General features: G+C 47.6%; 3 long non-coding RNA genes across 4 annotated transcripts; 2 read left to right on the top strand and 1 right to left on the bottom strand.

The window, feature by feature from the left end:
* Nucleotides 1-257: 257 nt before the first annotated feature.
* LOC135292807 (uncharacterized) lies at nucleotides 258-26,433 on the bottom strand. Its single transcript, XR_010354970.1, has 3 exons — nucleotides 26,177-26,433; nucleotides 1,447-1,534; nucleotides 258-955 (listed from the first exon to the last, which is right to left on the bottom strand). It is a non-coding gene; the product is annotated as an uncharacterized LOC135292807 (long non-coding RNA).
* On the top strand, nucleotides 12,478-14,701 carry LOC135292806 (uncharacterized). Its single transcript, XR_010354969.1, has 2 exons — nucleotides 12,478-13,759; nucleotides 14,485-14,701. It is a non-coding gene; the product is annotated as an uncharacterized LOC135292806 (long non-coding RNA).
* On the top strand, nucleotides 20,910-24,732 carry LOC135292818 (uncharacterized). 2 transcript variants are annotated; one of them, XR_010354987.1, is made up of 7 exons: nucleotides 20,926-21,036; nucleotides 21,685-21,861; nucleotides 22,109-22,258; nucleotides 22,477-22,593; nucleotides 23,204-23,337; nucleotides 23,945-24,058; nucleotides 24,481-24,732. It is a non-coding gene; the product is annotated as an uncharacterized LOC135292818 (long non-coding RNA). The 2 variants fall into 2 exon arrangements; XR_010354988.1 differs by lacking the exon at nucleotides 21,685-21,861 and having other exon boundaries at nucleotides 20,910-21,036.
* Nucleotides 26,434-27,012: the final 579 nt, after the last annotated feature.

Raw genomic sequence — 27,012 nt, 5'->3', positions numbered from 1 at the left:
TTGTGTTGGATTTTCCTTTATTTTGCAGTTTTCTTTAGCTTTTATAGTTTTGCATGGCCAAAAAAAAAAAAGAGGAATTATCTCAGATGGCTGCTCTGACCCTGAATGGGAGAGCAAGTCATTTTTTCTATAATATGTATTTCATGAAGCTCCTCTCCTGACCCATATTATTCAGTTATTCATTAAAGCTAAAGGATTGTGTATGCTTTTTCTTTGTTGTTGTTTGGGTGGTTTTTTTTTAAGAAAAAACCCAAATATTTTATACATTATAATCAAAATTTAATTTAATTTTATTTATAATTAAAACCATGTCTTAAACTGAAAGGAAAGTTGGTGCCTGAAAAAAACAGTTCAAAATATGTTTTGCTATAGAACCTCTTTACAACAGCAGTGTTGACTTGTAAGAAATTATATGTGTAATCAACAACAAACCTTTTGTGTACATCTTACAATGCAAAAAAACCCCACTTACAGAGATCCACAGATGAAGCTATTAGGAAGCATGGATGCAGATGTTGTATTGAACAGCCTTGCACAAATAAAAGGAAGTAAGGGATACAAGAAGCTTCAAGTACTCACTGTGAATAAATTGCATCTAGAAAGACTTGCCACTGGGTAACACAAATCCATATGACATAACTATAAAGAGAGATGAACCTTTTCTTTGGGATCTTCCCATGTCTCTCATTTAACCTTTCAGTTAAAGATGTTTTAAGCTTGAGCAGCTGTCAATGCAACATTAATATGTGAAAGAAATAGAATGAAACATTCCAGACTTCCTGCAGAGGCAGTAATTTGCTGGCTGTTCCCTCTCAGGCTTTCATGGTCCGGTGCCCAGGTGTCCTGTCCTGGAGCTCCCTGCCACGCTCACCGAGGGCTGCATTTCCACTGAGCTTTATCTCAGCCCGATAAAATTGTAATTCTTGATGAGGTTCAGCCAGGCATGCCCTAGGAACTGCAGAAAAGGATGGGGAAGAGTCAGGGAAAGGCAAAGACAGGCAACACTTCTGTACATTGGTCATAGGACAACTCTTTCATTTCAAGGGAGTTGTTCTGATACAGCCCTGCTTAGCACTGAACAGAGGGTGATTAATGTTTAATTGGTTACAATGCACCTTTTCTAGCAATTAGTGAACACCTCCCCCAGTGATTGAGACCATCTCAGGGTCTGAGACTGGGTTTCCATCACCACCCCAGCACCTGTCTGCTTGTTGCAGCTTGGTTTGGAAAATCACCCACATGAAGAAATGTCCTTCTCTTTGCCAGCTGGGCTCCAGAGGGTTTAACCAACCACTAATAGGACCCCTCATCTGCTGAGTTTTTACTCATTCATGGTCCTGCCTCCCACCACAAACAAAGCACATATGGAAACCTCTACTGGGATTACTCCACTTGTGTCGCTCAAAAGGCACTGACAGTTCCAGTGCCTCAAACAGTGTCCCATACCGTGTTTCCACGCAGGGAAAAGCTAATAATTATAGCAGTGACTCTTTCTGTGACTGGGTAATATGTACAGGGTGTATGATCCATTTCTCTAAAAGAGAAAAAAAAGTACTTTTATATGGCAGCATTGGCAGTGAAACTGATTTTTAACAAGTACTTCAGGGATTCCAGATGTCACTTGACAAGTTGAGCAAAAGTGCTAGCTCTTCCATCAGTCTGTAACAAGTAATCATGTAACAGTTGCAAGATTATTCAAATGGCTCTAAGATTATTTTTGCAGCCAATTTCAGTCCATGGAATTGTGGAAATAGTCCCCCAGGCATGTGAGAACTTTTGTGGTTTTTATCTGTCTGGAGGAATATATAAAGAAATTACAGCCCATCTATAAGTAGTATTGATTAGAAATATCTCTGTGGGAGAAAAAATAACCGCCACAAAAAAAACCACCTCCAAATCAAAACTATTGCATCTAAAAACCTGGCTGGGTTTGGTTTGGTTTGGTTTTTGGGTTTTTTTCGCAACTGTACTGCCGGGGTCGGCTGTTACTTGTCTCTGCCCCAGCACGGAAAAAAGTGGTTCTGGGCAGGCCGCGCTCTCGAAGAAGGAGTCTGGACTCTTGCTTTTAGGTCTTCAGTCGAGTTTATTATTTCTTATCTACAAAGATTTTCTGTCTGTCCAGCCGAGGTCTGATCAGCAAGACAGCCAAAGGCACTCTCTCCCGCCCACGAGGCGGTTGTCTCTTTTATAATGAAAATTATGTATTAGATATTTACCTTTAATTCCCAATACTTTCTGCCCTTGTTGGCAAGTGTACTCTTTCTATGAACCAATCCACACATGCCAACATCATTCTGAACATGGATGCCAAGGAGAAGAAAGAAGAAGGACAGGGCACGCCCAAATTCCTCCATCTTGGGACTCCTGATCCATGCACAGAATTCTAGACCCCCCTGTACAACACATAAAACCCCCCTGTACAGTGCATTCTAACTTAAGTTCTAACAAGTGAATAACATCCCCTCACCATTCAGACCTGAAATTCTCTCATCTCCTCACCTTCAGGTGTCATTTTTTTAAAAGGATCAAAGTCAAGCCACCAGGTACTTTTGGCAACATTCCAGGGCCTCCGAGCCCCCCAAGGGTTGTCTCGGTAGCTCTGGACATCCGGAGTGATGTACTGAGTTCCCACATCTCCCCCTTCTGTTTGCACCAAAAGCACCCTCTTTACAACTCGACTCATGACACCCCGCACACACAAAAGAATGCATGGAATTACAATCAAGAGGACTATGAGAATCACCAAAATTTGAAACCCTATCTTTAAAAATTCTTTTCCCAAAGGTGAAAGATCAAAAAACTTTGCCATGTCCTCAATCCAAGATCCAGTGATCTTGCCAAGTTTCTTTACACTCTCCTCTATTTTTTCGATATTTTCATGAATTGACCTGGAATGGTCAGAGAGATTCATACAGCACATTCCTTCAAATTCTTTGCATCCATGGCCGTGAGCGAGCAAAAGATAATCGATTGCTGCTCTGTTTTGCAGAGTTGCCTGTCTTACACTGTTCATGTCTTGCAACATGTCACTCAGTGCAAGAGAGACTGATTGAGCATGCTTGTTCAGCCAACAACCCATACGATCCAATTGAGTCAAAGCAACCCCTGATGCTACCTGAGGTGAGAAAATTGCTGTCGCAATTCTCCTTGCCTTGCTCCAAGTGTAAACCCTGTCATCACAATTCTCATCGAAATGCTGTAAAGATCTTTTATCTTTATGTTTTTGTTCCCTCTGCATCTTTAAATCTGGTGTCAGCATTGAAATTCTTCCAATGCTGCATGGACCTCCCTTGGCATTCGCAGGAATACCATGCCAAATCCTGTCTCCACAAATCAAAAAGAATCCCCTTGGCAGTTGCACTGGGACTTGGAGTGACCCTTTGTCTGTCACCATGGTGTTGTTGCACCAGGCTGACGCATTTCTGTAGAATTCATGACTGGGAGTGACATCAATAGTTTTGTTTGGCTTTGCTGTACCTGAAATTTCAAATTTCATGCATACATTCATTGTCATGGACCTGAAAATCTCCAATTCCTGAGGTTCGGAAGAAGCCACAGGAAGAGAATGTGTCCAAGCACACCATTCATTCACAGGATCTTTAACAACCTGTGAGATCTCGATTGCAGTGTGTCCTGGAATTGGCCATTCATTCACTGGCAATCCAATCATGTATGCTGAAAATGGCCTCCCTGGTCTGGAGTGCGTCAGGCAAATGCTATCTAAATCTGCTGCCTGGGCTAAAACTTCGCAAACATTTTTTTCTGGCTGATTGACTGGTAAATTTGCTTTGTTGTTCAAAACCATTGGCAATGACACAAAACACATGAACATTGCAAAGTTCATCACCCCACCTTTGTGACTAAATATCACCATTTTCCACCCAAGATTTTTCAGAAAACCCCCAAAGTCTTTTATTCTTCTGTTTCTTCTAGATTATTGCTTGTAGTTTGAGTCTCCTCCTCCGTCTGAGTACTTGTCTCTCTGTTTCTGGGATCTGTGTTCTTTTGTTCTTGCGTTCGAAACGGCTTCACGTGTCGTGCCGACACCCACTTCGGACCTTGCTCTGTGGAAACACAAGCGAAACCCTTGCCCCAAGTGATTAGTTTGAAAGGACCTTCTATCTGTCCTGATTCTGGGTTTCTGACCAAAACTAAAGGATTCTCCCTTAGTCTTGCCTGTGAACTGTTTGAGAAATGTCTCAAGATTGGAGGATTGGGTTCTGAAGATGAACTATTTAGGAAATTCAACACATACAATGCTTTATGTAATTTCATGTGTGGCGTCGCCTCTGGCTCCCCCCTCCTCTGTCTATCTAGAAGGGATTTTAAGGTATGGTGTGTTCTTTCAATGATTGCTTGACCTGTGGGTGTGTGTGGAATACCAAAGGTATGTCTGACACCCCATTTTTTGAAACATTTGTCAAGCACCCTGCCTGTATAAGTTGGACCATTATCTGTTTTTATTTCCTGAGGCACACCCAATGATGCAAATGCTTGTAGAAAGTGTCGACAAGCATGGTCTGCTGTTTCCCCTGCATGTGCTGAAGCAAAGACTGTTCCCGAAAATGTATCAACTGAAATGTGAACATTTTTGAGCCTCCCAAATGAGGGATATTTCGTGACATCTGTTTGCCATAACTGAAGACTTTCCAGTCCTCGTGGATTGACCGCTCCTGTTGAGGCTGGCGGCTGTACAAGTTGACAATCTGGACAAGCATTGATGATCTCTCTCGCTTGAGTTTTTGTGAGACGAAAAGATTCCATCAATGCATGTGCATTCTGATGAAAAAAACTATGACTCAATTTTGCCTGCTCAAAAATGTCTGGGAGTGTCTGTGAAATGGGCATTGTCAACCTGTCTGCTCGAGCATTCCCCTCTGCTAAAAATCCTGGATGTGTTGTTTGAGCTCTGATGTGTGTGATAAAATATTCATGTTCCCTATTTTCTAACAAAGTTTTCGTGCTCACCAAATATGAATACAATATTTCATTGTTGGCCTCTTTCAAGAGTGAACCTTCCAAGCGTCTGACTACCCCCGTGACATATGCGGAATCCGTAATCAAATTGAGAGGTTGTTCAAACAATTGAAATGCTCGAGTGACTGCTGCCAATTCCACAATTTGTGGAGAACCCTGAATCATCCTCACATCCGAATCCCATTTCCCTGTCTGAGTTCATCCATGTGATCACTGACTTGTGTGTCTTCCCTGAGCCATCAGTGAATACTGTGATCCCGTCCAGAGGTTCGTCACTTATTCTTGGCTTTGCTCTAACATATTTGTGACTGCAGCACTCTGTGTTGTGGAAAATTAATTGTGCAAGCTCCTGGGAAAGCTAACAATGCAATTATTAAGTCTTTTGATTTCTCCATCGCCCATTTAAAATAATCTTTTTTCAATGGTAAATGAATGATTGAAAATTCTCGTCCTGCCATTGTCAGCAACCTTGTTCTCCCCTTGATGATGATTTGCGCCATCATTTCTAGATCTGTAAGAATTGTTTTTGAAGGCCTGTATGGTAGAAAAATCCATTCTATAATTATCAAAGAATCTCTTTGGGATGAATCCCATTGAAAGATCAGGCCGTGGAACTGTGTTTTCTCTCCCAGCACTGCCAACTCAAAAGGCAATGATTCAACGAACCGATGTGCTTGACGCTTTTGAATAGCATCTGTGATTTTTTTCCAATTCCTTCTTTGCCTCTCGCGTGAGTGTCCTGGGAGATCAAATGTCTGTGTCCCCTCTCAAAAGATTGAGCAACGCAGGAATGTCGTTGTTCGTGATCCCTAGAATTGGTCTCATCCAGTTGATTTCTCCCAAAAGTTGTTGCAAATCATGCAGATTGTTGACTTTTGTGCTGATCTCCATCTTTTGGGGTTTTATTGTTCTCTCTGAGATTTTCCACCCTAAATATGTCCAAGGTGCAATCTCCTGAATTTTTGAAACACTGATTTCCAAACCTGCCTTTTGCACCTCTGTGATCACACAGTCACGAGCTTTTTGCAGCTCCTGTTGTGTTGACGCTGCAATGAGCAAATCGTCCATATAATGAATAATCTTCACCTGCGGGAATTTCTTCCGTGCCGGTGACAAAGCTCGTGCCACGTACCATTGACAAATTGTCGGCGAGTTTTTCAGACCTTGTGGAAGTACCACCCAATGGTATCGTTGCAACGGTGCTTCCTTGTTGATACTTGGAACGGAAAAGGCAAGTCTTGGTGCATCATCTGGATGAAGTGGAATGCTGAAAAAACAATCCTTGAGATCGATGATCACGAGTTGCCAATCTCTGGGAATCATCGAAACCGATGGAAGTCCCAATTGAAGAGGTCCCATGTCCTCAATGACTTCATTGATCTTTCTGAGATCATGCAACAGCCTCCATTTACCTGATAGTTTCTTTTTGATGACGAACACTGGAGAATTCCAAGGGCTATTTGTTGGTTTGATGTGTCCCTTCTCCAATTGTTGTTGGACCAGGTTCTTCAGCGCACTCAACTTTTCTCGTTCAAGGGGCCACTGATCCACCCAAACCGGATCATTTGTTTTCCAAGTCAGTTTCAGTGTGGCGAGTGCCGCAGTGACCCCAATTAAAAATCCATCTCGATCTTCGTCCCCCACTGAGCCAACAAATCTCTTCCCCAAACTGTGATTGGCTTTTGCACAACAAACGGACGAATGATCGCTGTTTTGTTTCCCGGTCCTGTGACAACAATAGAATTCTCACTCTGCAGACATAGAGAAGCTCCCCCTATGCCTGAGAGAGATCCCAGAGGCACAATCAAATTCCAATCACGGGGCCAAAAGATGTACGATATTACTGTGACATCTGCTCCCGTGTCAAGCATTCCTCTGACCACTATTGTTCTGTCCCCACAAGTCAACTGACATGTGAGTGTGGGTCGATCTCGACCTATGTGTTTGATCCACGTGGCATGAATTTCAACATTCTCCCTCAGAGGATGCCCTTCCTCATCAAAGACTGACAGAACCTGCCCAATGGCATGTGGTGGTGTCGTAGTTTGGCCCGGAAATGTGTTTTTGGAAAGGTTTAAGTCGGGCTAATCAGGGGCCAAATTCAAAATTAGCATTTAAGGTGGCCACTAAGAGTTTGGATACGCCTCTGAGAACACACGGGGGTTAAAAGCAGGAAATTCCCAGAGAACTTCCTCTTTGAGAATTTGGCGTTAGTGAGTAGAGTCTGGCTTCTCCCCTGCCCAGCTGTGTCTGGGTGGGGGAGGGGGAGGCTATGATGGGGAGGAGGCCGGGAGCCTTAAAAGGTGCAGAGGTAGAAGAGAACATGCAAGAGTTAATGAGAATTGAGATGTCTGGGTAGCCCTCCCGGAGAAAGAGACAAAAATTGCGCTGGCAACTCAGCTAGCCAGAAGCAGGAGATGCGTCGAGAGAAGGTGCCTGGCAGATGTGGGAGTCTTTGGGCAGGCAGAGTTAAAGATTTTAACCCCTTTGTAGACTAATAGAAACCTTACAAATACTAAATTCTCTTGAATCAAGATGAAGTAAGAGAGAGATAAGAGATGAGTAAGCGTGAAGAAAGTTGAAAAAGAGAAGAATTCTGAGTAGAAGAGATGATAGAGTGACCTTGGACTGGACTCTTTCTTGTATAGCCATAAACAGACCCGTGTTTTTTCCCTGTAACCCAGAGACTGTATTTAGGGAGAAGCAACACCCGGGAGTCAAGAGTGAAGCAGCGGCGTGAACAGAAACGGCTAAAAGAGGTGTGAGATGCCCTCTGTCTCCACAGAAAAGAAGATCTCTGTTCATGAGGCCCCTCAGCCCCAGGGGGTGAAATTTGGGGAAGACTGGTGTCCCAAAAGTTGAAAGACTGCTGTTTCTGGAAGTGAGTGAAGCATCTTTAAACGGGGAGCCCTAAAAGCAGTCCTGGCCCGTGTCCAGTGGTGAGAGCACTGGACATGGGGGGGAGAAGTCACAAGAGCCGATGTTCTTTAGGTGAGGCCATGGAGGACACGGAAGCACAGGAGTTTTTAATTGTGCTTCCGGGGGAGGCCCATGAGGCAAGAAAGGACTCCTCTCTCCCTGATGGATTTAAGAGTTGATAATTTGAGAGGTGGTGGATCTCTGGAGAAAAGGGAGGGGGAGGAGGAAGGTGTCTGGAAAGTTTTCATTCTTAGTTTAGTATGTGTTCCTTTCTAAATTTGTAATAAATAAAGTGTTATGTTTCTTTCCCTCCATCCCCGAATGAAAGCCTGCTTTGTTCTGTTCCCGGGTCACATCTCACAGCCACCATTTTAAAAATATACCCTTCATGAGGGCCCTGGCATTGTGCCAGGGTCAAACCATGACAGGTGGCAATGCGAAAGCTCTCGCAACTTGAGTGTTTTCCGCCACGATCAACGGTGGACGGAGGGCTTTTGCTAGAACTGTTAATTCTGTATTTCTGTCTGCTGATATAACTGATGGATAAACAATGAGTCCCAGGATACTACTTCTGTCCTGCCCTACTATTAAAAAATCTTGTTTTTTGTCCGAACGTCCATGGACACCTGTTGGTATCTCCGCATGACTTTCATCCAAGAAACACACTAATTTGGAAGCTGCCAATGTGCACTGCATTCCTGGTGGAAGAAGGTCTGGGTCGCTGGAGAGTCTGCTGAGGACTTTGCTGAGGGTGTCTGCTTGATGCTCTCCGATGACTGTCCTGCCTGCTCTTGTGTCATCGCCATCACTTGTGTCGTCGCGCGCTGGCGATTTGTGTGCGCGCTCTTTTTCCCATTTCCCGGATGTGGTAAAGGATTTCCTTCCACATCCGTCTGAGAATAACATTCTTTCACAGAGTGTCTTCCTCTTCCGCATCGTGCGCAAAGTGGTTTTTGCGGTTTTTGCATCTGCACTTGTGCGTGCGCTTGTGGGCAATTCTTCTTAAAATGTTCAAATGCTCCACACTTGTAGCACTGTCCTCCTGGTGGATTGTTTTTCTTTTGAATGGTTGCAAGAATTGCATTCTGCTGTTGAAATATTTTGTCCAGCATCTCTTCTTCTGATTGTTTTCCCGAGTGTTCTCTCAGCTGGTTTTCCCACTCTCCTCTCAATTTATCTCTCACGATCGACGCAACATGCTGAGGCGTTCCCACCTTGCTGCATGCTTCCACCATCTCTGCCAAGGATGGCCGTCCTGGCATTGCAGTGATGACCCGTTGACAATCCGGGTTGGCATTGCCGAATGCGAGACTCTCCAAAAGTGGTCGCTTCGCAGCTTCGATGGTCACCTGTCGATCCACCGCTTGCGTGAGTCGATCTATGAATGATGAATATGGTTCTGTGGGACTTTGCCTGATGGTTGAAAATGGGACATCTGGAACTCCTGCTGGAGCGATCTGCAAGATCGCTTTCCGCGCCGCTTCCTTGATGTCATTCAACACTCGCCTTGGAAGACGTACCGCTTGTTCTGCTGGATTGTCATCTGGAGGATCTCCTGCCAACTGTGCTTCAGTGAGGTTCACGTTGGCCCGCCTTGATAATTTTTCTTCAACTCTGTGAGATATCTTCGCCATCTTCTTTCTGAGATGAGATTCTGCGTGTCTGTGAGAATCATTGACACAAGGCTTCGAATATCAAATGGCGTCAGGTCATACATGTTAAATGTCCCCCTCAGGAGCTGTTTAGACTATGGTGAATCCAGTCCATTGCGTTGAACAGCTCTCGCTAAGTCTTTGATCACATCGTGATTCAACCTTTCCCACCTTGGATTCTGCCCCTGCGCATCATATGTCACTGGCATTGTCAGATCTCCTGATCCTTGCAGCAAAGCTTCTTCTGTCAGTTCTTTTTTGACCTGTTTCCAATCCACCATTTTCATTGGTTGTTCCTCTTCTTCCTGTAGAAATTCTTTTGGCAATTGCATGCACAGTGGAGTCTTCGATGTCAACAGTGATTGTTTTTCAAACAGTCTTTGACTCGAGGTCTTTGGCCTCGCTCCTGGACTTAAATAAGGAATTTGAAATTCTTGTGTCTGCATCCTTTTCATCGCATCAAATGATGGCATATATCCTTTTCTTGCTTCTGCTACTGAAAACATCCATGCCGGAATTCCTTCTGATGCTGCGATTCGTATCACGTCTTCTTCTTGCCCTTGATCCTCGTATAATGTATCTTTAAGTTCTAACTGTGGTACTGTTTTCTTTGATGTTGCCTTCCCTTTATATGTCGTTGGAAAAAACTGCTGCATTGTTGCAGTCCTGCCACGAGATAACGTTGTGGCTCTGCCCTGCATTTCGGTCATCCCCCCACTGGGTTGCCTGGACAGGTGCGATGACGTCACGAGCTCGATCGGCTCCTCAGCCGTATCGATTGGCTGCAGCAGTTGTGTTTGTGGAACCCGAGCCTGCACGGATTTTGGCTGAGCCAGCAATGGAGGTTGAACACCTGAGCACTGCCCTGAGATGGGAGAGGTATGAATCACAGGAGTTGGGATCGAGGAAACCGGAACCGGAGAAGGGGTGGAGCCCCGGGACACGGAGCCCCGAGATCGGCCCCTCCTCGCCCGAGACGTCACCGAGGATCGGACCCGCCCCCGACCGCGCTCCGTCCGCATTTTCCGCGTGTGCGCTTTTTCGGGAATGCTTCCCGTCTCCCCTGGGCTGACGTCACTGTCTCCGTCCCACTCCCCTTCTGATGTCTCCTCCCCAGTGTCTGTCCCCGACTCCTCCCTCTCTGACGCTGTGTCCACACCCCGTCCCCGTGTGTGCGATCCCTGCTTCGCCCGTGCCCGTATTTGCTCCGCGATGCGAGCTGACCGCCGCGGTTCTGTTTCCGGGTCCTGCGTCACCGCTGTGCGTCCCCTACATCTACTTACGGGTGCTGCTCGGAATTCCGCGGCTGCTTCGAGCTTGTTGCCCGCGTCTGACGTGGACGCTGTGATTTGGGAGCCCTTCCCGGATGTCCCGCGTGTCTCGCCCCCCGCGTGCGTCTTTGGCACGGCGCCTGCCAAGGCTGCCACCCCCGGTGTGGGTCCCCCAAAACCCATGCCAAAACTCGTGTTCCCCACCGCTTCCGCGCCCCCCCCGCCGGTCACAACCGCCGCCGTCGCCGCCGCGCAGCCGCGCGCGCCGCGAGAAAGCGTTTCCCCATCCCCCTTCGATCCCCCTCGGACCCCCCTTCCCGATTCTTCCGCCTCCCCCGCCCCTTCGTCCCCCGAGACTCGAAATTCAGGAACAATCGTCCCCGACCCCTCGATCTCGCTGGGTGAAGATCTCAGCTCTTCTGGGGTTGGGATTGTATTCACGTCTGAATCAGAGCCTGAACCCCCTTCAGTTTCTGGGGTTTCAGGGCGTTTTGGAGGTCTCTTGGGACTTTGGGATGACGGGGCTGAAAGCAGTGCCTTTTCCCCTTGCTCCTCTCCCTCGGGAGCTGTCCCCCCCGGGCCAATTGGAACCAGAGCCAATCTCTGCACTGAGCCATGCTCTTTTTTCCCCGCCCTTGTGGGAGTTGTGGAACCTAATTCCCTGGCTGATCTCCGACACTTTGCAGAGACAGCCTCTAACATAATTCTCGCTGGAGATAACAGCTTGAAAGCCGTCTCTTCCCTTCTGGCAGCTAAAAAATATAAATGCCTGTTAACTTCTTGCCAACAGCCTAACTCAAACAACACATGTGTTTCTGCAAATGGATAATTATATCTGACCCATAATAATAACTCTTTGAGCTCCTTTCTAGAAACCCTCTCTGCGTACGCTTCTGTCACGCCTTGTAAGGCTGACAAGGTTTCTATTTGTGCCTGTGTGAGTGTGTTCCCCATGTTTCTTAATTTTGACCTTCTCACCGAATTTGTGTCGTCAGAGCAGTCTGGAGGCTCCCGGTTCCCGTCCAGCAGGTCACAGGAGATGGATTCGGAGGCGCCTTTCCGATTCCGATCCGGGCTGTTCTGATACGAGGTTTCTTCGGGAGAAGTGGAGTGCGGTGTTCTCTCTTTGGCTGCTGCTTCTTCGGACTCTTCTGGCTGCCTTCCCAAGGAGTTATCAGTGCTCTCCTGGGAATGAGTCCAGCTCCGGGAACTGCCCGGCTGGGAGCTGCCCGCTCGGGTGCTGCCCACCTGGGTGTTCTCTCTGCAGCTCACTTTTCGGCTCTCCGCTCAAGCTGTCCTTTTCGCTTTTCGTGCCCACCTTCGGGCCCCCCTTCGTGCCCACCCAGGGACGCCAGATGCCGGGGTCGGCTGTTGCTTGTCTCTGCCCCAGCACGGGAAAAAGTGGTTCTGGGTAGGCCGCGCTCTCGAAGAAAGCGTCTGGACTCTTGCCTTTAGGTCTTCAGTCGAGTTTATTATTTCTTATCTACAAAGATTTTCTGTCTGTCCAGCCGAGGTCTGATCAGCAAGACAGCCAAAGGCACTCTCTCCCGCCCACGAGGCGGTTGTCTCTTTTATAATGAAAACTACGTATTAGATATTTACCTTTAATTCCCAATACTTTCTGCCCTTGTTGGCAAGTGTACTCATTCTATGAACCAATCCACACATGCCAACATCATTCTGAACATGGATGCCAAGGAGAAGAAAGAAGAAGGACAGGGCACGCCCAAATTCCTCCATCTTGGGACTCCTGATCCATGCACAGAATTCTAGACCCCCCTGTACAACACATAAAACTCCCCTGTACAGTGCATTCTAACTTAAGTTCTAACAAGTGAATAACATCCCCTCACCATTCAGACCCGAAATTCTCTCATCTCCTCACCTTCAGGTGTCATTTCTTTAAAAGGATCAAAGTCAAGCCACCAGGTACTTTTGGCAACATTCCAGGGCCTCTGAGCCCCCCAAGGGTTGTCTCGGTAGCTCTGGACATCCGGAGTGATGTACTGAGTTCCCACACTGTACTTATTTAAATTATGTCAACTTTACTTAGAAGTAAACCTTTGCTCTGTGCAGCCTGCCTTAACACAGCATCAGGCCCTGTCTCCTCATGAATGGATGATAAATGAAAGAAATTGGTGAGAAAGTGTCAAAGAGAATCAAAAATATTTCTCACCTTCTCCATTTCACTTAGGGGCATAAACTCTTTGGGATAGATTTCGGTGCTCTTCTGCTTCTCTTTTCTATTTCTGAATGCAGAGATTTCAAAATATTTTTTTTTTCTCAGAGGAAAAAAAGGCTTTATGTGCCATAAAGCCTGAAAATGGTGCCTTCCCTGGCATCTCAGGATGTCAAACAACAAATCCCCAGAGCTCCTCTTTTCACACAAAAACAGCGTAGAAAAGACAAAAAACTCCACCTTTTTGTGTCTTCTGATGGTGTCAACTAACAGAGCTACAGAGCCTCCTGCTAGCTGAGGGCCAAGCCCTCTGTGGGCAGGGTGAGAGCAGGAGCTAAGAGCAAATATTTGCAGGCAGGAAAAGCCACCAAGGCCTTAAGAAGGGTTGTCTTTTGTTTAAATGGTGGATTTTTTAAGCTGTCCAAAAGTGAAAAAATGCACATTTATTGTAAATGCAGGGCCACCGACAAGGGAAGGAATGATGAGGAGGACTCCTTATCAGAAGGCTAATTTATTACTTTGATACTATTTTATATTAAAGAATACCATACCATACTAAAGAGTACAGAAAGGATACTTACTGAATGCTAAAAAGATAATAATGAAAACTCATGGCTCTTTCCTGAATCCCGACACAGCTTGGCACTGATGGGCCAAAGAGTCAGAACAACTCACACCAGAATCCAGCCAGGCAATCACCTGTGGTAAACAATCTCCAAACACATTCCACACGTGAGCACAGCACAGGAGAAGCCAATGAGGTAAGAATTGTTTTTCTTTTTTTCTGAGGCCTCTCGCTGCCTTTCAGCTCCCCAGGAGAAAATCCTGGGCGAAGGAATCCCGTTCAGAGCATGAGAATGCCACAGGCATTCATTCAGGGCACAAGAATATGGACAGAGGTGACACAAGTGCCCTTGGAGGGCTGCAGCTGGCTCCTGGGTTTGGGGACACCTGGGTGTGAGGCTCCAGTATGTCCCAGTCTGAAATAAACATAGAGTTTATCAAAAGTCCCACCATTCCACAATGATCGTTTGCAACCTGAAGCCCAAAGACTGCTTCCTAGTTTTTTTCTGACTATTTTAAAACATCTTGGAGGGATGGAGGGATGTCAGCCATCAAAATTATTTTCATTTTAGCGTGACTGTCAAATGAACATAGGTCCACTCGTGACACAAAGTGTTTAAGGGTGGAAAAATGAGAATGGAAGGATTGCATGGTTGCTGAACAAGCTGCTTGGTTTTATTTTTTACGACAGAAACTCTAAAAGTGCTTGAAAACCAAATTTTTCCAAAGTTAGAAGTGTTCACATGTGTAAGAATTGTCATTAATGGAGGAGTCCTTTTAGAAAAAGTTATTGTAGTTCTGAAACTACAACCCTCAGAGCTCAAAATTTCATTAGGTGTCTGAAATCTTATTTCAGTTCTAGAACACACTTAAGCTTGAAAATCAAATTTCTCCTATAATCTAGTTCTCTGTCTTTCCACAGCAATTAAAATAATTACACTCTGTCAAGCTACATCTTTTCACCCTGATTAAAGACAGAGCTGTATGGAGCAAACACATCAACTTGTCTGTTGGCAGGTGAAAGAAGAATGCAGAGCATGTCTGAAACCATACTGATAACTTCACATTGAGTATTACACAGGCTAAGAATTCATCCTGTATGCTTCTTCTAGAAAATAAACACTTTATTAAGAAAATTATTTATTCTGTATATCCTTAAACCCAGATAGTTTTACTTATAAATCAAAGCTAATGGTTTGGATCCTGTCTCAAAATTAATTACTGGTGCATTCTCTTAAACCTGGTTGTATTTGCAAGTAAGTACCTAAAATCAAAGATGAAAAAAAATCTTTGATCATTAAAAGCATATACAGTTATGTTTAAGTTATTAGTGCAGATGATTTGGCTGTTTACAACATAATTACTGATTCGACTATAAAAAAAAGAACTGCAAATTGTTTCATGTCAATTAACAGTAAATAAATTATTCCACCGTGCATAAATTTTTTGCTGTTGAAAACTAGCACATAACTTTTTATGGTGCTCTCAAAACAGGTCTAATGCAATGCAAATAACACCCAGAAACCCCCCTGCCTGCTGGGGAGGGGGAGGAAGGCATTTGTCACAAGGAGAACAAGAAATGGAGCTGCACCAAAACCTGCTCAGAGACTAACAATTGCAAATAATATGAGCAGTGAAACATTGCAAAACTGCACAGTATTACAATGCAGCAACAGAGATAAAAGAGAATGAGAACTATTATACAGTGAAAAAAAACCCCAGAAAATGGTGGCATTTTAAAATTTCTATTAAATTTTAAAATTTTATTTAAATTAAAAACAAAAAAAATGAGAATAATAGTTAAGGAACACTCACTAGCAATAATTATTTTTGATTATTAAAATGTAAGAAATACTATTTTAGAAAGATCAGGAAATATTTAATTGAAGTGTGAAATCAGTGCCATCCAAACACCTCAACTGAGTTTCACCAAGAGCTACCTTTGATTTGCAGGCAATTGGAAAATACATGGGTTTATTTCTCAGTCTCTCTTCAATGACAAGCTGATACTCACAAGCTGTCATCCCAAACAAGCAACTACTTCTGAAAGAATACTTCCCCATATTTTAACCATTTTCATCACTGACATTAAGTATAAAGGTTGTTCTTTGTTTGCCACATTGATCTTGGAACAGAAAGATCAGGACACTTCCTTAACCTTGATTAAATAATTTTTGCATTCCTGTCATAAATTCAGACCTGTAATTTCAAAATTCAGAGCAGCTATTTAGGAAAAAAAAGAAAGAAAAAAATAAAGCAACACCCTGAATATTGCTCCAAGTGTCAGTGAAAGGGAAGACAAAAATATTAGGATGTAGCAAAAAAGGAACCAGATGTATGTATGATGCCAGTGATGAAGATGGCTGAACTTTTCTTGGGATGACACACAGATTTCTGAGCTACCAGTTTCAAAGACAGAACAGAGGCAGTGAGATTAAAAAAATGGTGTTAACAAATACTCAATTCGTGGTGAGTTTGGGGCTATTTTAAGCATAGCAGAAGGGAAATGCTGAGATATATGTAAGAATTGCATATTGTAGAGCATCTATACTTCTATATAAATTTTACTACAACACAAGAAGAAGAGGGTATTCACAAATATTTAAATGCAACAGATTTAAATGTATGAAGACATTCTTACAAAACTTTTCATTAACCTTTGGAACTTGTTGCCATGTGGTATCGCTGGGTCAAGAGTGCAGCAGGATTTAGAAAGAGAGGACATTTTTATGTACAATCAGAAGTTCCCTCGTTACATTAGAGAGCATAAAGTGCTTTTACAGAGGACACAAAGTGCAATGCTTGGGGCCATGAGGCAGACAGTAACTCAGCGGTGAGGAGGGCTGTTTTCAGCTGGCAGCTTGCTCTGTCCTGGCCCCTGCAGACTCCTTGGAGCTGCTGCCGTGCTGTGGCTGCAGTCAGGGGCAGGTGAGGCTGCTGCCAGCCCATCGTGGCATCACAGCTCTGCCTGCTTCATCTCTGCTCCTACTGCTGCCCTCGGTTTTGTTCATTTATTCCTTTGCAGCGCTGCTTTGCTAGCTGTTTGTGTTACAGGCAAAGCCAGCCTGGCAATCCTGTGTACGCTTTGCTCAGTAAAGAGAAATGGCTGTGATTTCCTGTGCAACACATCTGCTGAATGCTCCTCTTTTTGAGGCAGACAAGCTGCTAATCCAAGGCAGATGTTGCAGCATTTGTTTCACTCTTCGCCAAAGAAGCCAGCAGATCTCCTTTCAGGGAAATGCTTTCAATTCAACTCACTCTTCTATTAATTCTTGGTAACCGATTGTAAGAACTGTGTTAGTAAAATTGATATTTCAGAGCTGCCCTGCAAGGGATATTTTTAACACGCAGCAGCACAGCCCCTGTCTCTCGTCACTCATGTCATGCTGTCACCGTGTGTACCTTCAGACACAGGCAGGCTGCTGCTAATGAGCTCACCACTCCATGTTCCTCTAACATGGAGTTCACTACTAATGAGAAAAATCCCCAGACTGTACTCACACTCTAAATCAACTTGGCAAGATTGATCAAAATATTCATTAAAACAGTTTGTTCTTCAGCTCAGCCTGAGCCCTGCAGGCATAACTCTCCTGCTTCTGGGAGGGTTGGTGTGTGTGTCTGTGTGCACACATGTGAGTGTGTGAAATTAAAACAAGGGGCTTGCTTTTCCTCCTCACAGTGTTCAAGCAGCACTTTCAGAAGGGAAAAAAAGAAATGAAAAAGAATAGCTGAATTGTCATTACTCTTTCCTCCTTGAAAAGTGCCCAGGAGTCCAGAGAGGCTAACAAAAATATTCTGCACTCCTCTTCTCATGTGCCTGTCATCAGGAGGCCTGAGAATGACCAAAATGAAGAAGCAAATTGTCATCAAAAGGGCATCAAGCAAAATAAGAAATGGAGATCTGTCAGAGAAAGAGAGACATCACTGGCCACACAACCCTGGGAATTTAATGTATCTTCTGCCTGTCATCTGCATGCTAAATTTCCATGTCCTCTTTCAACAGAATTTCCTCTTGCTTTGTCAGCCTTGAGAAGTATAGGTTAGCTCACACTGTCTCCTTTTTCACATGCATTTCAAGATAAAATACAGCCCAGAGAGCCAGGAATGACAGTAACTGACTAATGCTCAGTGAGCTGGACTCTGCTCAGAAGGCTCTAGACAGAAAACCAGAGCAGCACAAATTGCAGGGAGAGATGAGCAGGGGATAGATTTAAAAATCTCAGCTATGATGTTATCTATCCCCCCAAAGGGACAAGAATAATTCTTGTTGGTACCAGTTTGAAAGCCAGACACCTTGACTAGTCATATATTATATACTTCTGGTTCATTTCAGCAATAGAGACGGTTGCTCTTGGTCATCTGACTTCACTATTCATTGCCTAGACATCAGGAGCTTTTTCCAAAGGACTGAGAGAAAACTTAAACCAGACATGGTTTTAAAATCCATCATGTGGTACTGTTCACAACATTGCAAACCCCTTTAGTTTAAAATGTTAATGAATTCCCAACAGCCCATTTCTTAGATCTATTATGTGCTATAAAATGAGCTCCTATGTTCCAAGAAGACTGCAGTGGGGTTCTGAATCAATCACTCAGAAACTCCAGAGCAAGCTGCACAGGCAGTGTCCTGCTGAGCTGGAGCAGCAGCTGCTGGTGGGGCTCCTGCAGTGGGGCATCAGGAGGCACTCTGCCTTGGCTCAGAGCACAGAGCCTCAGCAGCTCAAACTGCAGCAGGCAGAAGGATTCCTCCAAAAACTGCCAGTGGCACACAAAGGCTGTGATCCAGATGTCGTTGTTATGTCATTTCCACAGCTTTGTATTCCAAAGGTGCCAAATTGAAAGTGGCTGCACAACTGACTGGGACATGGACAGCTCTTTCACCATGTGCACTGTGGTATGAGATTTTCTTCCCATTTAAACACTGCTGGCTGTTCAGAAACCTTTGCTGTGGCCTGCCTGCATGCTGAGCACCCCGAGTTCCCAGAGCAGTGTACCAGCAGCCAGCGAGGCTCCAGGCAGCAGGTGCCCATCCAGGCTGGTTGAGTCTGCCTGGAGGAGCAAGAGCTCCTGCAGTGCAAACGCTCACAAATGAAACCACTGCTTCAATGCAATGATGCCAGCCTTCTTCACAAGAGCAGTCCAGGCTCTGCCAATGCAGAAAGCTGTTTCTTTTTCCTTTAACACAGAAAATAATGCTACTACAAAGAAAAAAAAAGAAAAAAAAAAGAAAAAAGAAAAAAAACAAACCTGTAATCATATTGTCCAGACAGGTTCTCTGGAGATCAGGTGCTATTAATAAATGCTCATTTACAAGAATATTATCTGCCATAGAAAGTGAGGACCAGCTCTTATCACTTTCCTTTCACAGTGCAAGATGCTGCTTCTAATGTGCTTCCTGCTTGCCCACTTTTATCTGGCTGGTGAGGTTTATTTCTCTTGACAGAAGCTGTCCCCAGGCATCTATTTCCACAAATGGAGGGAAAAGCAGATACTGGAACTGCTTGACTCTGTTCTGTGGATAGACTCTACTGAAGACCGTTGAAATTTTCATTAAAAGAGAAGTTTTAGGGAGCCCAAATACTAACATACTTTTAAAATATTTTTTGTCTATTTATGCAAGACAATAGCTTTTAGGAATGAGTTAGAATTTTGTTTATTCAGTTATTGAAACTATTTCTGCTATAATTTTAAGTCAAAAGTTTAAAAAAACTTAAAAATTCAAAACACGGTGTTGTCTAATAATAGAATATTGTCTACTAATTCAAAACATAGTGTTTCTAAAGGTGTGTGTCTCAAGTAGGTTTTGTGAAGATTTTGTTTTCTGCACTGGATTAAAAACTGAGTAGATAGCAGAGAAAATTAAGCACACAGTTCCTCCTTTCCCTTCTTTGATCTTAATAGGCTGATTCATTCATTTTAAAATCATGCAGGGAAAATATTAATGAAAGTCATCTATTCAGAAGAGTGAGATCTTTGATTTACAAGAGACTTCTGAATCACTCCATATTCCTTGTATATCTTGTTTTAAGTTGTCATGTTTCTTTTTCTGTAGCTTTGAAGCATCTCAGACATTTTCATCATCAGCTGGAGATCACTTTGCTTAGCACAGTTTTTTATTCATACATTTTTTCCCTCAGAATCTTAGGCAGTAGGTAGAGAAGGAGGCAGAGAAGTTTGGTTCAGTGGCAGAAAATGCCTTGGCTTACTCTCTTGTGATATTCTCTCTGATTTTGCCCCTCACTTCCCACCAGTGCCAGAGTGTTCTAGGAGAGCTGCCACAGCCCATGGCTGAAGGGAAATGTCTCACCTCCTCCCGAAAGGAAGGAAGGGCGCCCAAGGGCGCTGGGGCGGCATCGCCGGCTTTTGGCTCCGCTTGGCCCGGCCCCGGCCCCGGCCCCGGCTCCTCCCGGGGCCCGCGGAGGACACAGGCGGTGCGGCCGCTCCCGCCGCCTCCGCTGAGGCTTCCCCGGCCCGAGCTCCGCCGCTCGGCAGCGCGGCCCCCGGCCCCGAGCCTCCCGTGTCGCGTTCCAAAGAGCGAACGCCGGGGGATGGCCGGGCCGGGGCGGGTGAGGGGCGCTCGGGGGCCGTTGCTGGCCCCGGGCCGAGCGCTGACAGCCGCGTCCCGCCCGCAGGGAAGGCGCAGGAGGCCCTGCAGGAGCGCTACCGCCTGGGCTCGCTGCTGGGGCGCGGCGGCTTCGGCAGCGTCTGGTCGGCAACGCGGCTCTCGGACGGCGCCCCGGTGAGCGGCGGGGCCGGCGGCGGGCGGAGGAGGAGGGGGCGGAGGAGGAGGAGGAGGATGGGGCTGGGCAGGGCGGGCGGCGAGCTCAGCCCGCTGCTCCCCTTGGCTTGCAGGTCGCCATCAAAAGGGTGCCACGGAACCGCATCCCGCACTGGAGCGAGCTGGTGAGTGAGCCGGGACAGCGGGAGAAGCCGGGCCGTGCTGGGCGGGGATGAGCCGAGCCCCGGCATGGTGGAAGCTGCCAGGACGTCCCGAGGGGGAGCGGGCGTGGGGCCAGCGCAGGGCGCAGAGCATCCCGGGCTGGCTGAGGGGTTGCCCAGCCCTGGCCCGGCATCGGCCCCACTGACGGCATCGTGCTCCTCCCACAGCCCGACGGCACCAGCGCTCCCCTGGAGGTTGTGCTGCAGGACAAGGTGTCCACTGGCTTCCCCGGTGTCATCCAGCTGCTGGAGTGGCTTGAGCTCCCCAGTGACATTGTGATGGTGCTGGAGCGGCCAGAGCAGTCTCAGGACCTCCTGCATTTTATTCAAGCACGAGGGTTCCTGCGCGAGGAGGTGGCGCGGCAGCTGTTCCGCCAGGTGCTGGAGGCCGTGCGGCACTGCACCAGCTGCGGGGTCCTCCACAGGGATATCAAACCAGAGAACATCCTGGTTGACCTGGCCACCGGGCAGGCCAAATTGATTGACTTTGGCTGTGGCACCTACCTGCAAGAGACAGCCTACACTCACTTTGCAGGTGAGCCTACACAGGGCTGTGCTCCCGCTCCTGGCATCTCATGGCCCAACATGTCACAGCCCAAGCTGGGTGTGGCAGCGGGGATTCTCCCTTTTGCTGCCACTCAGGGCACTGAATCTGCAGCTGAGTTGCTTTACAGCAGGGCTGGGTGGGGAGCCATCTTCCAGCCCCGCTGGCAGGCTTTGCCCACCACTGTGCCCAGGACTGGGGCTGGGCTGGGACAGCCAGCCTGACAAAAACAGCCATGGGTGGGGGTAGCAGAGAGGGAGGCCGGAACCTGTGCCCCAGCCAGTTTGGTGTGCAGGCAAGAGGAAGGTTTTGGACTGTTCCACTGGCCCTGTTTGTCTTGGCTTTATAATATGTTTGGGGCAATGCAGGCAGGGAGAATGAGGGCATGGTTTTTCCCCATCACGCAGTGGGTTTTTCCTTTGCGTGCCATGGTCAGGCCTAGCCAGGGCTTCCACTGCCCTCTTCCAACACCAGTGGCTTCTTTTCCAACCCAGAGTTTGTACACCAGTCCCAGGTGCTGGTGAGAGGACAGTGGTCACCCTGTGTGCCACTGATGCAGCCCCTGCATGCCCAGGGATGCTGGGGCCAGGCTCTGGGAGCAGCAGCATCCCCCTGCTGAACTCCATCTGTATTCCACAGGAACACCATCATACAGCCCCCCGGAATGGACCCGCTTTGGCTGGTACCATGGCGAGCCAGCTACCATCTGGTCCCTGGGCATCCTGCTGCACCAGATGGTCTGTGGGAAGATGCCTTTCAGGAGGGGCTGGAACTTCAGCTGGGGCCAGCTCTCGCTGCCACAACGGCTCTCTCCAGGTGGATCCTCATCTCTGGGCATGGGTGCAATACCAGTGCTGGGAGACAGCAGCGGGCTCGGGAGCATCCCGCTCTGGCAGCTGCTGAGGAGGTGGCACATGTCCTGCTCTCCCCCAAAACCAAGAATTGATGGGAAAGTTCAGGCCCAGCTCTGAGCACATCCAGCATGGCCTGGGCAGGGAATAGTGAAGCAAAGCAGACAGGAGCCTTCTCCAGCTGACGGGCAGTTTCTGGTTTCTCTCCCCAGAGTGCCAAAATCTGATCGGGTGGTGTTTATCTATGCACTCCTTGGACAGACCCTCATTAGAAGAGGTGTTCTGTCATCCTTGGATGCAGGATATTCATCTGCCCTAGAAGAAGAGAGAGAGCCAGAGGCACACTTTGATCCAGGGCCCTGGTAAGTTACAGCTGCACACATGCCTTGGCAATGAGAAGCAAAGGAACCCAGCCTGTGTCACTGCACCAGGGTCATGGGATGGGAACACGCAGCCCTTGTGCTGGAGCTGAGCTGCTCTGCCCAGCCCTGGTGGCCGCCATCCAAGCAGGTTTTGCTTGTCCTGGTTCCCTGACAGCTGGGGCCCTGGGCAGAGCTCTGACAGCCTGGTCTGATCCTAGGGAAGGAGAAGGAGCTCCCAGAGAAGCTGTACCAGGTGGGGCTGCTGCTGCTGGAGACAGCGAGGATGACATCAAGGATGACAACCTCTTCCTCAACCTGGCGACCAGCAGTTGAAGGTGATGCACTTTGATTCTGGCACCTTCTTCAAAGCCAAACTCCACAGGGAATTTGCAGATGAGTCCACACGTGGGGAAATGCTCCCAGATTTGGGCATTGCCCAGCCTGGCTGGGAAGCAAAGGTTCCCCCTTGGCTGGGGCAGATGCAACTAATTCTTCAGTCGGCTTTTTGGCAGGGCTGGTGGAATGGGCTGGGGTGGGTACAAAATGGGAGTGGGCTCCTGGCCCTGCCAACAGCCCCCAGCACCCACCATGCCCCGGGCTGGGGCTGGGGCTGGGGCAGCCAGCCCGACACAAACAAACCCCCGTGGTGGGAGCAGGGGTGGGACTCCAGAACCTGTGCTGGGGCTGCTTTGCTGTGCAGGCAAGGAAGGGCTTGGGCTGCTCCACTGCCCTTGTTTTGCTTTGGGATCACCGTTATTTTGGGGGGACAATGCAGGGGGAAGGGAGAAAGTGTGGACTTCCCTCACCCATGGGTGTGTTTTTCCCTGGCATGCAGGGGTTGGGCCTTCCTCAAGGCCCTGACAGAGCTAAGAGTTTTGACCTTTCTTCTTCTTTTCCCTTTTTGTCTCTAACCTCTTTTCAATAATTTGTCGTTTGTTTTCCTAGAGGAAGCATTCTGGTTAGTCCAGTCTGGATTGGGAAGTGCTTGGAGCAGCTGTGGCATGGATGGGCCGTGCCCTTGGAGCAGGCTGAGGACATCGTTTGGGACCAGCTTTTCTTCCAGCCGTGGATGGCATGAGGTGGGTGCCTGTCTGCTTGGCAGGGTGGGATCAGAGATTTTGGGAGATGGCAGCGAGCACAGGAGCATCCTGCTCTGGGCAGCTGCTGAGGGCTGCATGTGCCATGGCTGGCTGCAGGCTGGGCACATGTCCTGCCCTCCTGCCCTGCTCCCAAAGGCAGCACTGATGGGCAGCTCTGGGCACAGCTCTGGGCACAGCCAGCATGGCCTGGGCACCGTGGGCAGCTGGGACAAGGGGACAGGAGCCTTCAGCTGACGAGCAGTTTCTGCTTTCTCTCCTTGCAGCCGGGCTCTGCGGATGCTGAGGCTGCTCTGGGCTCTGCCAGGGCTCTGTTGCGCTCAGCCCTGGGCACAGCTGGGCTGGCTCTGCCCTCACGTTGCTCTGACAGCTTTGCATCAGATGAGCTTGTTCTGAGCACAGCACCTGAGCTTTCTGATTTGGCAGGTGAGTGAGACTCTCCTGCGGGCCCAGAGATTGCAGCTGGGGACACACATCCAATTGGCAAGGACCCAAACTCTCCACAGTCCCAGCTGAACGCCTGGATGTCCACAGGATGTTTCATCTGTCCCACTCTTCATTCCTTTTTGACTTTTTCCTCATCCTCTAGAAGTGCCACGAGTGGGCCAAACGTGGCAAGTGGGCCGTGTTCCTGAGGCAGTGCAGTCTGGAGCTGCTGGATGGAGAATTGCCCTGCTGCACTTCCAAACCAGAGCAAAGAGCTGTAAGTGGGACTTTGTGTCTTTAAGAAATCCCTGACAGTTTCAAAGGGAATGTGCAGCTCATTAACAGAAGGAGAAGGAAGGTCATCTTCTAAAGGATTTGGGGTGTGACACAGTTTTTATTCCCAGTCCTGCTTGGAGCTGGAAAGGCACACAGCAAATTTCCTCTTGCTTTGACCACAATTTAAAATAACGATATCGGGAACAAAGCCCAAAATCTTTTAAAAGGCTGCTGAGGTCAGTAAGATGGATCCATGCCATCAGCACATTCACAAAGCAAATAACTGAGATCTCTTTTTAAATAGATCCTTTACGTCTTAATGCAAAGTTACAGAAGTTTTTTCACTAACACTTGGATTTTATTTTTATCTTGTAGAATTTTACCAATCTTTTTTTTTCTTTCTCTTTTTTTTCTTTTAAATAGAAAACATGTCCTGTAAAAGAAGTGTCCTTTTCTCCTGGTTCCCATGTGGAGCACCTCCGTTCCTGCTGGCTGAGCTGCTCAGGCAGAGCCCAGCAGCTCCTGGCCCTGCAGGGCTGAGGCTTTTCCCCGTTGCTGGGCACAGACTGATGGAGCAGCACTGCTGAACATTGGGGCACACCCAGAGGGACCAGGAGCAGCTGCCTTTGGCCACCTGAGGCTCCAAGGCCCAAACTCTGAGCAGCCAGGGCTGGAAGAGACTCGCAGGCTCCCTGGTGGCTGTGCTGCCCCACTTGTGTCCAGCCCAGCTTTGCTTGGGGCAGAGGGAGAACAAGGGGCAGCTCCGTCCCAGCCCAGCCCAGGGACCCCTCCAGCCCCAGGGCTTGGGGCACTGTCAGCACCTGCTGCTCCAGCCACCGCTCCTGCTGGCCCTGACAGCAACACCCAAACTGGGGCTGATCCCGAGGGAGCAGCAGCAGGGCCTGGATCTGATCCCTGACTCTGGGGCACGGCTGGACAAATGACCCCACAGCAGCAGCAGCAGCAGCACATGGAGCTGACTTTCATCACAGCCCCTGCCCCTCTTCCCTGGCGTGTGCAGCGGTGTCACAGCAGCCTGAGGCACCTGGGACCCCCAGTGCCAGCAGGGACTTGAGATGGCAGCCCTGGGCTCCTGGAGGTTGTGCAAGGAATGGAGCTGGGGACTCCCTGTCCATGGGGAGCTTCCAGATGGAAAAGGCTGCTGTGCCCAGGCAGCTCCAAGGCCACAGCAAGGAGGGTCTCAACCACTGGATCAGTGCCAGTCCTACAGTCCTGGGAAGCAGCCACTGAGCCTGGGAGAACAGAGGGCACAGCAAGAGGGACAAAGCCAAGCAAGGTCAGAGACTGGAGAGAGCCAGAGCCGGGAGCAGGAACAGCTGCTCCATTGCACTCTTGCAAAAAGCTCTTGGCTGGTTCAAAGCACTGAAAGGCATGAAGGACAGAGAGGAGGCCACACCAAACAATGCTCCTGTTTCCACACCCTCTCCTCTCTGTCCCAGAAGAAATTGCATGGACTGTACTCATCTCTCCGAGTCATCTCGTTCAGCATGAGCAGCTTAGCACCAGGAGCTGAAGGAGCTGCCACCATAGGCCACAGGAGCTGGGCAAGGGGGAACTTTTAGAGCAAAGTAATGCTGCTCAAATAGACCTAGCTGAATGCAGCAGATATAATAATGGAATCACAGCATCCTTTCTGTTGGAAAAGACCTCTGAGCTCATCCAGTCCAGCCGGTTACCCAGCAGTGCCAAGCCCAGCACTAAACCCTGTCCCTGAAGTGCCAAGGCCTGAACAGCAGGCCCTGAGACAAAGGTGACTTCTGGATGAGCCTTCCAACCAAAGGTTATCTTTGTATCTGCTCACTGATGAAATATGCATGGTCATTAGCACTGTGATAGATGTAGCTACTCATTAGTGACACATGTATTGATCTTTTTGTATTTGCAAGCCAGACAAGGCCATGAAATCTGACATCTGGCCTTGTTTGGGGCTGAAGGATCAAAGTCAAACCTCCCTTGGTTCCTCCTTGAGCCCTGGCCAGGCTTTGGGAGGGATCCCAGAGGAGGATGAAACCAGATGTTCCCACACTAGAAGTGCTGTCAGTTTGTTCATCCAGCACTGTCAGAGCTGGGCCCTCTCACAGCGAGGTTGGAGCCTCACCTGTGGCTGGAGGCACCTGCAGGAATTCCCAGTGTCCAGGAGTGGCTCTGCAGCCCTTGGCTGGGACAGCTTCCCCTGCTGCTGTGTGGATCTGGGGGATGGTGAAGTCTGAGGGTAAATGATGCTGGATCTTTCTTATTCACTGCTGCAATCTTTGGTGGTGATGATTGGGTGCATTGCTGAGCTGCACCTTTTGTGATTCTTTGCTGCTTTGAGCTGCAGTAAATGACACTGATTCCTTCAGTTGGAGTCTGTGTCTTTGAGGCTGACCCTGCCCACTGGTTAAACAAAACTGGCAGAGTCTGGCCAGATCACAGCCAAATGTCACTTGTTAAATGTAAATGTGAGGAATCAGTGGCATCAGAAATTCCCAGATGGGAAGCCCTTCCCTGGAGTTGGCTGGCTCTGGAGTGGGCTGAGGTCGCAGCACTGTGTGAACAGTGGGGCAGTTGGTTAAAAGAAGCTGAACCCCTGGATGTCTTAAAAGTTATCAAAAAATTGCATATGGGAAAGGAAAAGAACTTGTGGGTTTGGGCAGACAAAGATGAATTTGTTAACAGTACATTGGAAATAGCACCTTCAGAAGGAACGATTATTGTTGGAATGCTCCCACATGGAGCAACAGAAGAAGGTTTTAATCTTGAGCTCCCATGCATTTGTGCAAGTGAAATATTAATATCATAAATAACTATGTACATATTTATAGTATAATAAGGCCTTAATATATATATTTATATGTATGTCTATATCTATCTAGCTATATCTATATTTCTATATCAATATCTATATCTACGTATAAAATAGTAATAATGTGAAATAGTGCTGACAATACTAAT

This window comes from Passer domesticus, unplaced genomic scaffold, assembly GCF_036417665.1.
Source record: "Passer domesticus isolate bPasDom1 unplaced genomic scaffold, bPasDom1.hap1 HAP1_SCAFFOLD_51, whole genome shotgun sequence".
In the NCBI taxonomy this organism is placed as follows: domain Eukaryota; kingdom Metazoa; phylum Chordata; class Aves; order Passeriformes; family Passeridae; genus Passer; species Passer domesticus.
This window is presented reverse-complemented; position numbering and strand designations above follow the sequence as displayed.